Genomic DNA, 14,900 nt, shown 5'->3' on the forward strand with positions numbered 1-14,900 from the left:
TATTGCTCTCAGCTTTCTTGCCATGGATACTGACTTGCTTATTACCCCACCCCCATTTTTTATTTATTTATAAGAATGACATGTTTGTCTTTTCTCTTCATCTGTCTAGCTTTTGTTGATCGCTTGCCTTGAATACTTGGTCATAGTTCAAATTTTCTGACTTGAAGAGTGCTTTTTTTTTTTTACCCTAGAAAAAACGGAATGAAGATAGTGTGGTGATTGTTTTCTGTGATTTTATTACAATGTTCTCGTTAAGTGTTGTGTGGCTAATCCAACATTTCATGATGTTGATCAATCATATTTTCCATATGAAGTTTTATTTATGCTTTTTCTGGAATTGTAGTGCATTTCTTTTATAAGTAAAGATACTTTATTAGAAGGGGGTGGGGGGGTCGATATTTCATTAAAAAACCCGGAAGGAGAACAAACAATGTAACAAAGACAACAGCCCAACCTAGGGAGCCTGGCACAACAAACTACCCCATGTCGAGATTACACACCCTATCCCATCTTACAGAAATTCTTCAAAGAAAATTCCCCTAAATTCTTTAAATAATTTAAACCAAAAGAACAACAAAGCCATCAAAGAGATAATAAAATCCTGCATGGACAACTCCTTTCCTTTACAACACACCCATTCCTTTCCCTCCGGGAGGTTCTAACAGATGACAAAGGGAACCAAACCCAAAAAAGTGCATTTTGATTTTGAGAATGAGCTGCCCTAAAACAACCAAGACAAAAAAAGACCATGAACAGAAGAAGGCAAGCAGCTGCCCACACCAAATAACGACAAATAATGCGACGAAATCTGATGAGCAAAATCGCTGTGAATAAGAACATGAACGGTCAATTTCCTGCTTTCCTCGCAAAGTCTACAGAACTTGGGAGAGAGAAAACCCCTCCCAATGAGTTGGTCCAAAGTCTGGGTCTTGCCAAGAGCAGTAGACCAAACAAAGAAGGAGACCTTCAATGGAACCTTCCAACTTCAGAAGGAATGGGGAAAACCACTGTCATGATTCAACACGCTTGTATGATACAAGGATCTCACCATGAAGCATCCATATATATATATATATTTTTTGACCAGTTAAGTTGTTTTTACTAAGGATTGCATGTTGTGTTCAAAGAGGATGGTTATTAATCTTCCTATCACATGTTTATGACTTCTCCTTTATATTGATCGACTTATTATATACTGTATAATTGTAAGGTTGGAAGTCATCACATTCTAGTCCAGTAATTGTTAATGATTTAATTTATGCTGTATATATTCTGTTTTGATCAATGAATTGTCAAATCTATGTTGATAAGTCTGATTGTGTTTTAGCTACAATATGTTGGTGTGTATGATATATATTGGTCTTGATCTCGTTTGTTCTTGTTTGCCACTGGGTAGATAGTTCTGTTTCTTTTGATTTGTTCCATGGTACAGTTTTTTATTATTATTCCACCTCAACACCGGTTTACTGCAGCACATATTTTGGATTGTTATTCACAAGCAAGATCATTGCCCCAATGTCCCGCACCATGGGTTCATGTTTGTCCTTGTATATGCTTTTGTGAATGCATACTAACATACACAGAAACATACAAGCAAACACGCAAATGCACTCTCATATATCTTGTCAACCTTATTATTTTTTATTTTTTTAATTCATTAGAAGTAAGTTTCTTGTCTTTTATAGGTGACTTATTGTTAATTTGTTTCTTGCAAATTGGTTTAGCCTCTTCCCGATTCTTTTTTTCTTAAAACTAATTAAACCTCAAATTCTGTTTTTTTTATTTATTATAGGAGATTGCAACCTGCAATTGAGTTTATCTTTTCAGCGACTGAGGAGGCAATCTTCGTGCATGTCATAATATCTGCAAAGTTCGTTTGGTTTGGCATATTATTATTTTTAACTGTATAATCCATTCTATAACCAACAATTTGACATGCATATATTTTTCCCTTGTCTCTAGGCGTATCCGGGCTCTTTCTTCTGTTGACATGGAAAGGGTATTAAGACGTCGCTCTTCTAATAAGTTTGGAAGAAGGCTTCCTGGTAATCCTTTTTTTTTCTTTCAAGAGTTTTTATCTCAACGAAATTGGATTGTGAAGAGATATAATTCTCCAATTTCCTTTTATTCTCTATTTTATTTTTTGGGTGGGTCGGTTTGAACTTAGTGTCTATTTATGCTGTAGTTATTTTTGTATCAATTCTTAAAACATGAATGGATATCAAAAGAAGAAATTCTTAGCTGTTGAAGCTCAAAGATCTTAACATTGAGTGTTAATGCTAAGGCATTACTTTTATATGAAGTGAGGTGTAACTTGATCAAGTTATTTGCATAAGTGGCTCATAATGGTTGACGCTCAAACTGTTCATGATCTGTTTGAGTTGTTGTGGACCTAGTCTCTAGAGCATTCAAAACATCTGCTTGGTTCACCGTGAATTTGAATTGCTTAATGGAGCTCCAAAGATAATGTTGAAAATCACACTAGAATATTGGATATATCTGGACTTTATGATTCTCCAAAGAGCTTGCCTTGCCTAATTAACCTCCACGATAACATTGAAAAGTTCTTTGTTGATTTTATTATTTTTTCTTATTTCTTTTTCATTTGATAAATGACTACTCATTAGAGGAAAAGATACAAAAGTTAGGGAAGAGGATTACCATGTAGAAATCTTGTTTAAATGCCACTTTTAGTGAGTGAAACTATTACGTCATTGGCCTTCTTGAAAGTATGGTGGGAAAAAAGAAAATAAAAGACCAGCTATTCACAAATGTTGTCATTGTAATCAGCCATCCTCTACTGAAAACCCTCATCATCTTTTATTCAATTGGTGATATTCACGGCATTGCCTTCATCTGTCACATGCTCTGCCATTTTTTGACTACTGTTTTGGAATGGTATCATTTTGATCTTCTTTCACATCTTGAATTTCACTTTTATATCATCTCACTTCTTTCTTTTTTTACATGCTGGTATATTTGCGAATCATTGGCTCATTTGCTTCTGAATTTTGACACACACAACTTGGTCTACCTATGGGGGTGACTTACAAGAGTAAAGCTGTATGGGATCCAATGATAAAAAGAGTAGGTAAACACTTTAAGCTCTTGGAAGATGAGATACCTTTCTAGAGGGGAACGTGACTTCAATCGAAGTATCCTTCCCAGCATCCTAGTCTACTTGTCACTATTCACGATACCTAGAGGGTGGAAATGTATTTGAATATATTTTTTTGCATTTTTATGGAGTGACTAGGATGGTAAGTGGAAGTTTCACCTACTAAATTGGAAATTCATATGTTCGCCAAAAAGTATAGGGATTTAGATTTTTGAAGTATGGGGATCATAAATTCAACTCTTCGTGTAAGTGGCTGTGGAGGTTTTTTATCTAGGCAAAATGCAGGGAGAAATATTTTAGGTATGAAAGAAAGACAGTTGAAAATAGGAGAACAGTCAAAGTTCTTTATTACTAAGCCCTAATTAGGCTTTTAAAGGAGATTACATGGTCTAATAAGTGAAAAGACTAAAAAGGACAAATAATCTGTAAAATAATAAAAAAAGTTATTCAACATTCCCCCTCAAGTTGGTGCGTGGATATCAGCAACGCCCAACTTGGACAAGACACCTTCAAAGGCGGCTTTGTTGACACCTTTAGTAAGAATATCAGTAAGTTGCTGCGATGTAGGAACAAAGGGAGTACAAATCTGCCCAGAAACAATCTTCTCTCTAATGAAATGTCGATCAACTTCAATATGCTTCGTTCTATCGTGCTGAACCGGATTTGCCGTTATGTTAATAGCTGACTTATTATCACAATATAGTGAAAAAGGGGCTGTCACTGGAAGACACAAATCAGCTAGTAAGGTCTTGAGCCACAATAACTCACATACTCCAAGTGCCATAGCTCGGTATTCTGACTCAGCACTGGACCGAGAAACCATATCCTGCTTCTTACTACGCCAAGTGACCAAATTGCCACCAACCTTAGTACAATACCCAGAAGTAGAACGCCTATCAATCACTGAACCAGTATAATCTGCATCTGTCCATGCCTCAACACGAAAATGACCATGATTACTGAACTAAATACCTCGACCAGGACATCCCTCAAGATATCTAAGAATACGATAGACTGTAGTAAGATGAGATGTTCGAGGCGAGTGCATAAACTGATTTACAACACTAACAACATAAACAATGTCTGGACGAGTCATAGACAAATAGATCAATTTGCCCACAAGTCGCTGATACTGCCCAATATCCAACACATGCTCCCCCTCAGAATCAGTCAACCTGTGATTTTGCTCAATAGGAGTATCAGCGGGACGAGAACCACGCTGCCCAGAGTCACTGAGTAAATCAAAGATGTACTTTCGCTGAGAAATAAATATACCAGATTGAGACCGCGCAACCTCAATACCCAGAAAATAGCGAAGATGCCCAAGGTCCTTAATCTCAAATTGACGGCCTAAGTAATTTTTGACCTCAGAAATGCCATGATCATCATCTCCAGTAATAACAATATCATCAACATAAACAATCAGAACGACAGTTTTACCCTGGGAGTGACGTAAGAAGAGGGTGTGATCAACAGAACTCTGATGGAAACCAAACTGATGCATGGCCTTAGTAAAGCATTCAGACCATGCGCGAGGAGACTGCTTCAAGCCATAAAGAGAACGGCGAAGACGACAGACATGTGTAGGAGAAGCAGAGGTAAGAAACCTAGGAGGTTGGACCATATAAACCTCTTCCTGAAGATTACCATTGAGAAATGCATTCTTGACATCTAACTGGTAGAGAGGCCAGCCTCTGATAGCGGCAATAGAAAGAAGAACGCGAATGGTGTTCATTTTGGCAACCAGAGCAAAAGTCTCCTGATAATCAATCCCATAAGTCTGAGCATAACCTTTGGCCACCAAACGGGCCTTATACCGAGCAATTGAACCATCTGGATTATGCTTAAGTGTGAAAGCCCAGCGACATCCCACAGCTTTCCTTCCAGGCGGGAGAGGAACAATTTTCCAAGTCTGAGTCTTTTCAAGAGCATTCAACTCATCAATCATAGCTGTGTGCCACTCAGGATGGATAATAGCATCTGCAACAGTTGGAGGAAGAGAAACAACGGAAACAGAGGCAAGAAAACTCCAATAGGAGGGTGAGAGTGCAGAATCAGATACAAAATTAGAAATAGGATAAGTACAAGTACGCTTACCCTTACGAGTGGCAATAGGACGATCATCACAGGGAACAGAAGGAAGCGGATCTGAAGGCAAGGAGGCGAGATGGTCTGACAGAGAAGTGATGGTAGTATCGCGTGGACGCCGTAAGTAAACCTGCAGAGGAGGGGGTGACAAACTGAAAAAAGGTGGAGAGGGAAGAACTGGTAAAGGAAGAGGAAATGAATCAGGGAGGGGATCATCCCGGGAGTTTAGGGGAAACCATTCAGAGTGAGTGCCAACGGACCCATTATAATATGGGGTATGCTTAAAGAAGGAAACATCTCGAGAAATGAAACGCCATCGAGAGGGAGGATGATAACACCGGTAGCCTTTCTGGGTAGAGGAATAATCCAAAAAAATACATTTTATAGCTTTAGGATCAAGTTTAGTACGGGTTTGGTCAAGAATTTGAACAAAACATACGCACCCAAACACACGCGGAGAAAGGGGAAATAGGGGACGATCCTGACAGAGCTGAGAAAGGGGCGTGGCAAACTGAAGAACCCGGGAGGGAGTTCGATTAATAAGATAAACAACAGTAAGAACTGCATCGGCCCAATAAGACGGTGGCACGTTCATACCAATAGAGATAGCACGAGCTAACTCTAGAATATGACGATTTTTCCTTTCTGAATGACCATTCTGTTGAGGGGTTTTAACATTGGACATTTGATGCTCAATGTCAGAATCTAAACAAAGTTTTAAGACCTCACTATAGGTGTACTCAGTACCATGATCAGAACGGAAGGTCTTGATGGTATGACTAAACTGGGTATGAACCATAGCAAGAAACTGTTTAAAAATCCCAAAAACTTCACTCTTGTGTTTTATAAGATAGACTCAAGTGGTACGACTATGGTCATTAATGAATAAGACAAAATAACGAAAACCAAGAGTGGATGTGACCGGGGAAGGACCCCACACATCAGAATGAACTAGGTCAAATATATCAGGTGCAGTAGTAGTCATACTAACAGGATAAGAAGAACGCACATGTTTAGCTACTTGACAAGTTTCACAAGAAAAATCAAGTAAATTGTTATTATTAAATAAAATAGGGAACATGTGTTTCCAATATCCAAAAGAAATGTGGCCTAAGCGTAAGTGCCAACGCATTACAAGAGTCTTATTAGATTGACTACTACTACTACTAATCTGGGAAGCAGAATGGGTGCTAGGTAAATTGGGTACGTCCAAAAGATACAGTCCATTCACTTCACGTTCAGTGCCAATCGTCCTGCTCGACCCTAGATCCTGAAAGACATAATGAGAGGGATAAAAAATTACACTGCAATTCAAATTTTTGGTAATGCTACTAACAAATATAAGATTAGTAGTGAGTTGAGGAACATGCAGTGTATTAGTCAAGGATAAAGAAGATGTAACAGGAACATGACCTTGACCAGTTATAGAAGATAAAGAACCATCAGCATGACGAACCTTGCGATGACCAGAACTAACACTATAAGTATTAAATAGGGAGGACGTTCTGGTCATGTTATCGAAGGCACCAGAATCAATGATCCATGGTGAGGAAGTGGTGGAAACACTATATGCAGATGTAACAGTACTTAAGTGAGCGAATGTAGAGATCGGCTGAGATAGGTTTCCATCTGATTGAAGAATTTCCTGAACTTGTCAAGCTCAGCCTGGGAAAGAGATACCAAGTCGGATGAAGATGTACTAGCTGAGGGAGGTGCCATATCAGTAGTCGACTGAGAAACTGCATGAGCTGAAGGTCGTTGAAATTGTTGACGTTGCTGATTCGGACGACCATGAAGTACATAACATCGAGCCTTCACATGACCTAACTTTCCACAATGATCACACTTATGTCGCTGACGGGTAGGCATAGACCCACTGGAGGATTGCGGTGAAGATAGATGAGTAAGCATAGCGGAGTGATCCCCAGAAGAATGAGGTAGGACAGCAGCGTGATGACTCTCATCAGCCAAGACAGACGAATAGGCGGTTTGTAGGGACGGAAAGGGATCCATACCCAATAAATGAACTCTCGCATACTCAAACTCATCCTGGAGACTAGCTATAAATTGAAAAATCCGGTTCTTATCCAGAATCGACGAATATAATGTCTCATCAAGATGATCCTTCCAGGCATAGGACGAGGAATAGAAAGTCAGCTCTTCCCACTGAGCACGCAGCTGTGATATGTAGGTGGTAACTGAAGAGTCTTCTTGTGAAAGACGAGAAATCTCACGCTCCAAGTTAAAAATTCTGAAGTTGTTCTGACGTTGCGAATAAATGCTCTTTGCGGAATCCCATATCTGTTTTGCTGTCGAGGAAAACATAAAACCAGCCGCAATGTGTGGTTGCATAGAAGTGACCAGCCAAGAACGGATCATAGAATCATTAGCAAATCAATGTGAGTAAGAACTATCCGTTTGTGCAGGTTGTTTGTCCACTCCTGTGAAGTAACCAATTTTTCCTTTTCCACCAATGAACATTTCAACTGACCGTGCCCAAAGGAGATAATTCGGACCATCTAATTTTACTGTAGTAATTTGAATACCTGGAAAGTCGGTCGAGTGAGAAGGAGGACCACTCGATCCATTACTAGTACTAGTGATCGAGGAAGAGGAAGTCTCAGATGTCATTAAAGAGTCTGTGTACTTTGGTTTGAAGGGAGTTCGAAGAGGACAAGGGAACGACTTACAATTAAAAAAAAAAAATTGCAACCCCCCAAAAAATGCTGTGAATATAGGCTCCAAACAGCACCTGTGCTGTGAGTACAGTCTTCAAACAGCCCCTATACGACTGCAGCCTTCAAGCAAACTTGTGCTAGGATCACAACAGCCCCTGTGCTGTGAAACCAGGCTTCAAACAGCCTCTATGCTGGTCGTAGCTTGCGAACAAACACCCCTGTGGTGATCGTAGATACCAAACAACATCACTATGTTGGTCGCAGACTCTAAATAACACCCTTGTGGTGATCGCAGAGACCAAACAACAGCTCTATGCTGATCGCAGAGACCAAAACAACAACTCTATGCTAATCGCAGACCAAAACAACAACCCTATGCTGATCGTAGAGACCAAAACAACAACCCTATGCTGATTGCAGACCAAAAACAGCAACTCTATGCTGATCGCAGATACCAAACAACAGGCGTGGGTTCCAAATAAGACCCCTGCCCTGCTCCAAAAAAAAAAAAAAAAAAAAAAAAGTAGTCCTGCTGCAAGTTTCTGTTGCAAACGACCTAAAAAACTGTTGCCGCAAGTCTTTAGACCATCGATTGGTCTAAGAATAGCGACCTTGTTGTTGCTGTAAAGCTTCAATGAGGTTTAATGACCCTATCGCATGTTGCGATTAGGGATAGAGTAAAACAACCCCTGTAGGGGTGATGATTTAGACTAGACCGAGAGGTTGTGAGGTGGATTTAAGAGAGGGGTTGTGCGATGGGATTGTAACAAGAAGAAAGGAGAGGAGATGGAGGTAGGCTCTGATACCAAGTTGAAAATAAGAGAACAGTCAAAGTTCTTTATTACTAAGCCTTAATTAGGCTTTTAAAGGAGATTACATGGTCTAATAAGTGAAAAGATTAAAAAGGACAAATAATCTGTAAACTAATAAAATAAGAGTTATTCAACAGACATCTTAAAGTTATTTCAGAATTTCGAAGTAGGTTTGCCTTCAGGATAGGGAGATGAACTAGGGTATGCTTTTAGAAGGATCGTTGATGAGGTTCTTCGCCTCTTGAACAGTAATTTGCAAATTTGTGTTCTCTTTCTCATCAAAGAAGAGGTTGCCAATATATAATTTTAGGAATTGGGGCCGTGGGTGGCTTGTTTTGGGGTTTTAATTTCGGAAAAAGCTTTAATGATTGGGAGGTCGGATCAATATCCGACCTTACTAGCTAAATCTCTCTCATAATTGTCAATCATTTGGATCATGACTGACAAGTGGGTTAGAATTCGGGATGGATTCTTTCAGATTAAATCTTTTTACCATTCCCCAGTGCATGCCTTGCCTTTGGAATTTCTAGCTGTAGTTGTATGGGGCGTTAAAATAAGTATGTGGAATTAAATTAGTACTGGCCCCCTGGGAAGAGGAATGTCTAGTAAAAGTTTATGGTTTAAAAAATACCCCAGAGCAACTTCTTTTGTCATCTCGGGTCTATTATACATAAGGACGGAGAGATTGATGACAATGTTGCCTATAGAATCATAGCTAGGTGGTTAAAGTGGAGGTGCACTTCTGGAGTGTTATGTAATAAACACACACCAATTGCATTAAAAGGAAATTTTATGAGACAATAGTAAGACCAGTTACGCTCTGTGGAGATGAATGCTTGACAGTTCAAGAAGCTCATACTAATAAATTAAGCATAACAGAGTCGAGGATATTGAATAAAATTAGAAATGAATGTGTATGGAAAAATGCAGGAGCAACTCCAATAGGCGATAAATTAAGAGAAAGTTGATTGAGATGGTTTGGTGGGTTCGATGAAGGTCGATTACAACCCCAGTTAGAAGAAAAATTCAAGTTGAAGGTCCCAAAAGAGCAAGAAGATGACCCAAAATAACATGGGTGGAAACTGTGAAAGCAGATTTGAACTCACTTTCAATAACTAAAGACTCGGCTTTGGATAGAGTGGAATGAAGGAATAGATTCATTTAATTGACCCCAAATCTTTGGATATTTGGGTTCCAAGGTCCCATCCAAGGTAGCTCATTTGGTTGGCTGTTTTAGAGAGAATCCTAACTATGGATAACATCATTGTTCTGGGTATTACTTCTGAAAATTTCTGCACTTTTTCTGAAACTAGTGGCGAATTTATTAATCATTTGGTTCTCCCTTGCAATTTAATTTATGAAGTGGGGGCTCATTTCAGTTCCTATTCCACATGTTTTGGTGCTGTCCCAGTTAGATATCATCTCTAATTTCGAAGAAGGCACCCTTACCCTTTATTCCATAGAAGGATTTTATTGAGTTTGAACCTTTTTGCTGTGTTTTGGGGTATCTGGAAGGAAAGGAAAATCTATTTTTTAATTTTTATTTTATTGGGAAGGGTCAACTCTACAGGATGTCAGTACTCACTACTAGTGTTCTGGGTTGATGTTTTTTCAGTATAAAGTATTTAAGGAGTTTGATTGTGTCTTTGAAGATTTTTTGTTTAGGTAAGTAATTGGCTGGTCTGATCGACTTCCTGAATGTCGCTTTATTTTGGTTGTTAAGATTTTACACCTATCAATAAAATAAAATAAAAATCATTCTCCAACTTTACTGGGCGTGGCTGCCAATTCTATGCAAGGAGCATTAAGCAGAACACACTTTCATATATATATATTAGATGATAAAATAGGCCAAGACCTCTTTTTTAATGGATAAAGGAGATACCATTAGTATGAAAAAGGAAAAATACAGAATTCCTGGAGCTTTAGCAAACCAAGGGAAATAAGTGAGATTTTGGGAGGATCTTTGTTGTGGGGACCTTCCCCTGAAGGACCAATATCCAAATCTGTATGGGTTGTCTCTTAAGAAAGGTCAGGCTATCTCCAACTTCTTAAGACTTGAAGGAGATGAAAGGGCTTGGGACATTGGCTTCATAAGATCCTTCAATGACTGGGAATTGGAGAGTGAGCAACTTGGTTCAGGGGATTGGGGGTATCATGATGAATGCGGAAGAAGAAGATAAGCGTGTTTCGGAAGGCTCCAAAACCAGGAATTTTTCAGTTTCTTCTATGTGCAGTACATCATTCTGTGCTCTGGGGCGTGATTTTGATAACTCTTTTGTCTGGGGTAGTAAGATTCCTACCAAGATTTCGGTGTTCATTTGGGTGGTTTCTCTGGGGAGGATGACCACCTTGGATCAGCTTATTAAAGGGGGGTTCACTACTCCAAATTACTGTTGCTTGTGTAAGGAAGATGGGGAATCAGTCGATCACACTTTGCTGTATTGCTCTCTGGCTTGGTCTGTTTGGGCTCTCATTTTTTGTCTTTGTTTGGGCTGATTGGGTGCTTTCCTTCTTCAGTGAGGTGGTTGTTTTAGTCGTGGCTTTATTAGGGATGCCATTTTCCTAGATCCAAGTGTATTCTTTGGAGCATTTTACTCTTTGGAACGTGGTGGAGCATCTGGAAGGAAAGGAACTGTTGTGTTTTTGAAAACGAGGAGAGTTCCCTCCAAGACATAATAATCTCTGTTTTTGCCTTCTAACTTGTGGGGAAAGTTGTTCAAGGGTATTTTCTTCGAGGATTTCATTGTTTGGGGGGATTTAGTTTGTAACTTAGAGCCCCCTTAGGTTGTCGTGGGGCTGATTCTGTTTTCTGTTCTTTTTTTTTTTTGTTTTTTTGTTTTTTTTGTTTTTTTGTTTTTTTTGTTTTTTTGTATCTTATTCAGGTTGGTCACCTTGCCCCCTCCCCCTTTCGCTTCTTAATAAATTCTTTTATCCATCAAAAAATAAAATAAAAGAAAAGAACATTGAAACAACAAAATAAACAAATTGAACAAAAACAACAAACAGAAAGATCAACACAATTTTCTTGTCAGAAGTAACAATCAATTTCCACTGGAAAACTAGATCTTCAAAGAATCACAAAACTGTTGATAATAGTCCACTGTTCGATACATTATACCAAATCACATATGATCCATGCCAAAAGGATCCTTTCGATGATATAAATTCAGCGATTTGTACGTAGAAGATTGCTGTTGTTAAATCTTCCTTTAGCTGTATGTTAAATACTGAAAAGAGCTAGATATTCTGCAGATTTTAATGCTATAATATAAATATATTTTGATTGATACATTACCTCTGTTTATATGTAATATTTCCTATTGTTTCCATTAGTAATTGGTTATGGTGATGGAGTTTTTGGCAGTTATTATTGCTCCACATGGGTTGCGAGGTAGACTTACTGGATGCTGTCCAAGTGATCTTGTGAAGCAAGTGTATTTCAGGTAGATCTTTGATTTCGATTGCTTTCAGCATTTCTTCTTGTTTTTCGGGTTGTGATGAACTGGATGGAAATTCTCTTCTCTGACTTTGAATTTTCTCTACCAATGTGCAATATTACTATGGAATTTTGTTACATACCAAGAAAAAGAGGGAGTAAAAGCAAAATAAAAAGGATAAATGAAGCTGGAAGCAATTTCTAATTCATATTAATTTTCTTCTGGCATGGTTTAACAGTTCCAGCAAGGTTAAGTCTTCAAATGGGTCCACTGTTCTCAGTATACCTTTTAACGTTGCTCAAGCTTCGGGTTGCCAGCTGAGGGGACAAAGTTGTTATGTTGAAGTTACAATTGGCTGCCCTGACACTGGGGACGACAAGTCAGTGCAGTCCGACTCTAATTTCAACAAGAATTTCCCGAAGCATTATCTTGCCGAATCACCCACTGTAGCCCTTGAAAGAGGTGATCAGAAGCACGGGTCAGCCGATTATTTTCGAGTTCTTGAAAGAACCTTCATTTATCCGGCTGAGGCAGTTGTGGTACCTGTCATGCATACTGAGTATGCTAGATCTTCTCTAAAAAGGCATGTTTTCAATTTTGGTGTCAACTACTAGTACAATTTGCATTTTACTTAAATTAATACCAATGTCGAGAACTTGCAGATTCTGGCTACAAAATTGGGTGGGGGCGTCACTATTCAGCTCTTGTTTCTTTATGAATTGGTTAGTTCTGATAATATTAGTTCTCATTTCTAATGATAGCTTTATTAAAAGAACCTATAGTGAGCTCAATTTTTGTTCTATGATTCAATTTATATCCACCATTAATTAACATTTTTCATCTTTCTTTGGTTTATACATTTATGCATGTTGATTACCACATTTTGAAACCAACTTTTCAGTTAATAAGGCCTGTCAAAGCTGTTTGTAGTGTAATTCTCCTGGGACAGTTTCTTGAGCTTCTACTGATATTCCTTGATACGTTAAGAATTAGTTCTACAAATTCAAAGTAACACAGCCTATATCTCACAAGATTAAAACAGATGGATGGTATTGGGACATTTTTAAAGGTTTAGCGAAGAAATATAGAATTTGTTTTGATAGATAAACAAAATATTATTAACATACCGAGGAGCTCAAACAAGGAAACCAAAAAACAACATCCAGACAAATTAAATCCGGTCCACTCTGAAACAGATCGAATCCTATCTGAACAACAGATCCTCAAAGAAAACAGAGAACTCCTTAAAAACTTTACACCAGTAGAACTACAAACCAAAATAACCATCTCAATGGTGTGATTCTTCCCTTTGAAAACCTGAAAAATCCTCTCTTTCCAAAATACCTCAACACACTCCCAAATTCACCCCATCACCATTATCCACACTTGCAACAACTGATCATTATTCTTGTTGGTGTTTGTCCTTCCAGTTACAAGATATAGTACTTTGAGTTATCAGCATACTTTTGTGATACCAATTTAGGGTTTGGACAGTTATGGATCTTTATGGTGTTGGGTTTTATACTTGTTACCAAAATTTTATTAATAATGGTTTTATTGTGTCTTCTGTTGGAGCTGTTCTCTGAAGGTTTCTTTTTTATGTGGCTTTCTAGTTCGAGTTTTGGAAGTTCTAGCAGCGCTGACTCTGTAGATGGACCATGGATGGAGTCTAATGGGACACGTGTGCAACACAGTAATAACAGCAGTAGCAATAGTAATAGTAGTAGCATCAGTAGTATTAGCAGCACATCTAGTGACAGTGATAACAAGATGACCTCTGGAGCTGGCGACCTTGAGGCAGATGCTGATTCTTTAACATGCAGACAATCTGGTTTATCTTCGAATGATCATTTTGAGAATATTGACAACAAACTGGTACTGCAACTTACTGTCCTTCATGGTCGTCTGTTCAATATTTCTCACTTTGTTTCACTTTTACATCTTGCTATTTGTATTCACTTTAACAGTTTCAAGTTATTTGTGATTCATTTGAGTTTTCTTGCACAATTTGTGTGTATGACGATGGGGATGGGGGGTTTATAATTTTTATTCTTTGGATAGGTAAAGGGTTAGTGGTTAGCAAAGTGAATGAGGGTTCAAGGTGGGTAAATATTTGATGTATTCATATTTTGTGGACGATGTATTGTTTCGTAGTGTTGTGACATATTTCCAGGAAATAGGTTGAAAATATTTCCATTTTCCACAAATTTTCGGGTGGTCATCTCGAGCATCATTTTTTTTTAAACTTCACATATAGTTTTCCTTATTTATTTTACTTAACAACATCTGATTTAACCACATCGGAAATATAGTATCATTATTTGTTTATTGATTTTTTTGCATTTCAGATTCTCAAAGAAGGTGCCATGTTAGTCACCTGATTAGTGATATCTGTGTGAGGCATTTATCCATCCACTGTTAGCCTTTCAAGCTCATTAGGCATTTTGGGCCATAGGATTCATATGGTCATCATCTTCAAAGCCATACCCAAAAATTTAGGCTTGGCTGAACGAGTTCCAATGCCATGGTTTTTGTTAATTCAAGTGTGTTCATACCCGCTCTCACTACCTCAGTCCACTTACTCTTTTTGAACCTTGAAGTTGTACATTCTAACTGGGGTGGTAATCATTTTGAAGTAATTGAGTAAAATATAGAACAAATGCTTTGCTGCAAATAGTCTTTTATTTATTTATTTATATTTATTTGTCATCTCATATGGCCTTCTTTATGTTTCTTAGTAGTCAACGGAGTAATGACCACATTT

General features: G+C 38.2%; 1 protein-coding gene across 3 annotated transcripts in view; it reads left to right on the plus strand.

Annotated features, from left to right (window-relative positions):
• The window catches only part of GCT (RNA polymerase II transcription mediator), a 33,211-nt gene that overhangs the window by 8,603 nt on the left and 9,708 nt on the right, over positions 1 to 14,900 (plus strand). For all 3 annotated transcript variants that reach the window (XM_086437072.1, XM_086437074.1, XM_086437073.1), the window contains exons 8-13: positions 1,793 to 1,870; positions 1,963 to 2,045; positions 12,064 to 12,142; positions 12,375 to 12,719; positions 12,799 to 12,858; positions 13,750 to 14,011. The gene's annotated coding sequence lies outside the window, so the exon portion shown is untranslated. The remainder of the gene's footprint in view (positions 1 to 1,792; positions 1,871 to 1,962; positions 2,046 to 12,063; positions 12,143 to 12,374; positions 12,720 to 12,798; positions 12,859 to 13,749; positions 14,012 to 14,900) is intronic.

The sequence above is a fragment of the Akebia trifoliata genome, chromosome 3, assembly GCF_017979445.1.
Source record: "Akebia trifoliata isolate Shusen 1 chromosome 3, ASM1797944v1, whole genome shotgun sequence".
Taxonomy (NCBI): domain Eukaryota; kingdom Viridiplantae; phylum Streptophyta; class Magnoliopsida; order Ranunculales; family Lardizabalaceae; genus Akebia; species Akebia trifoliata.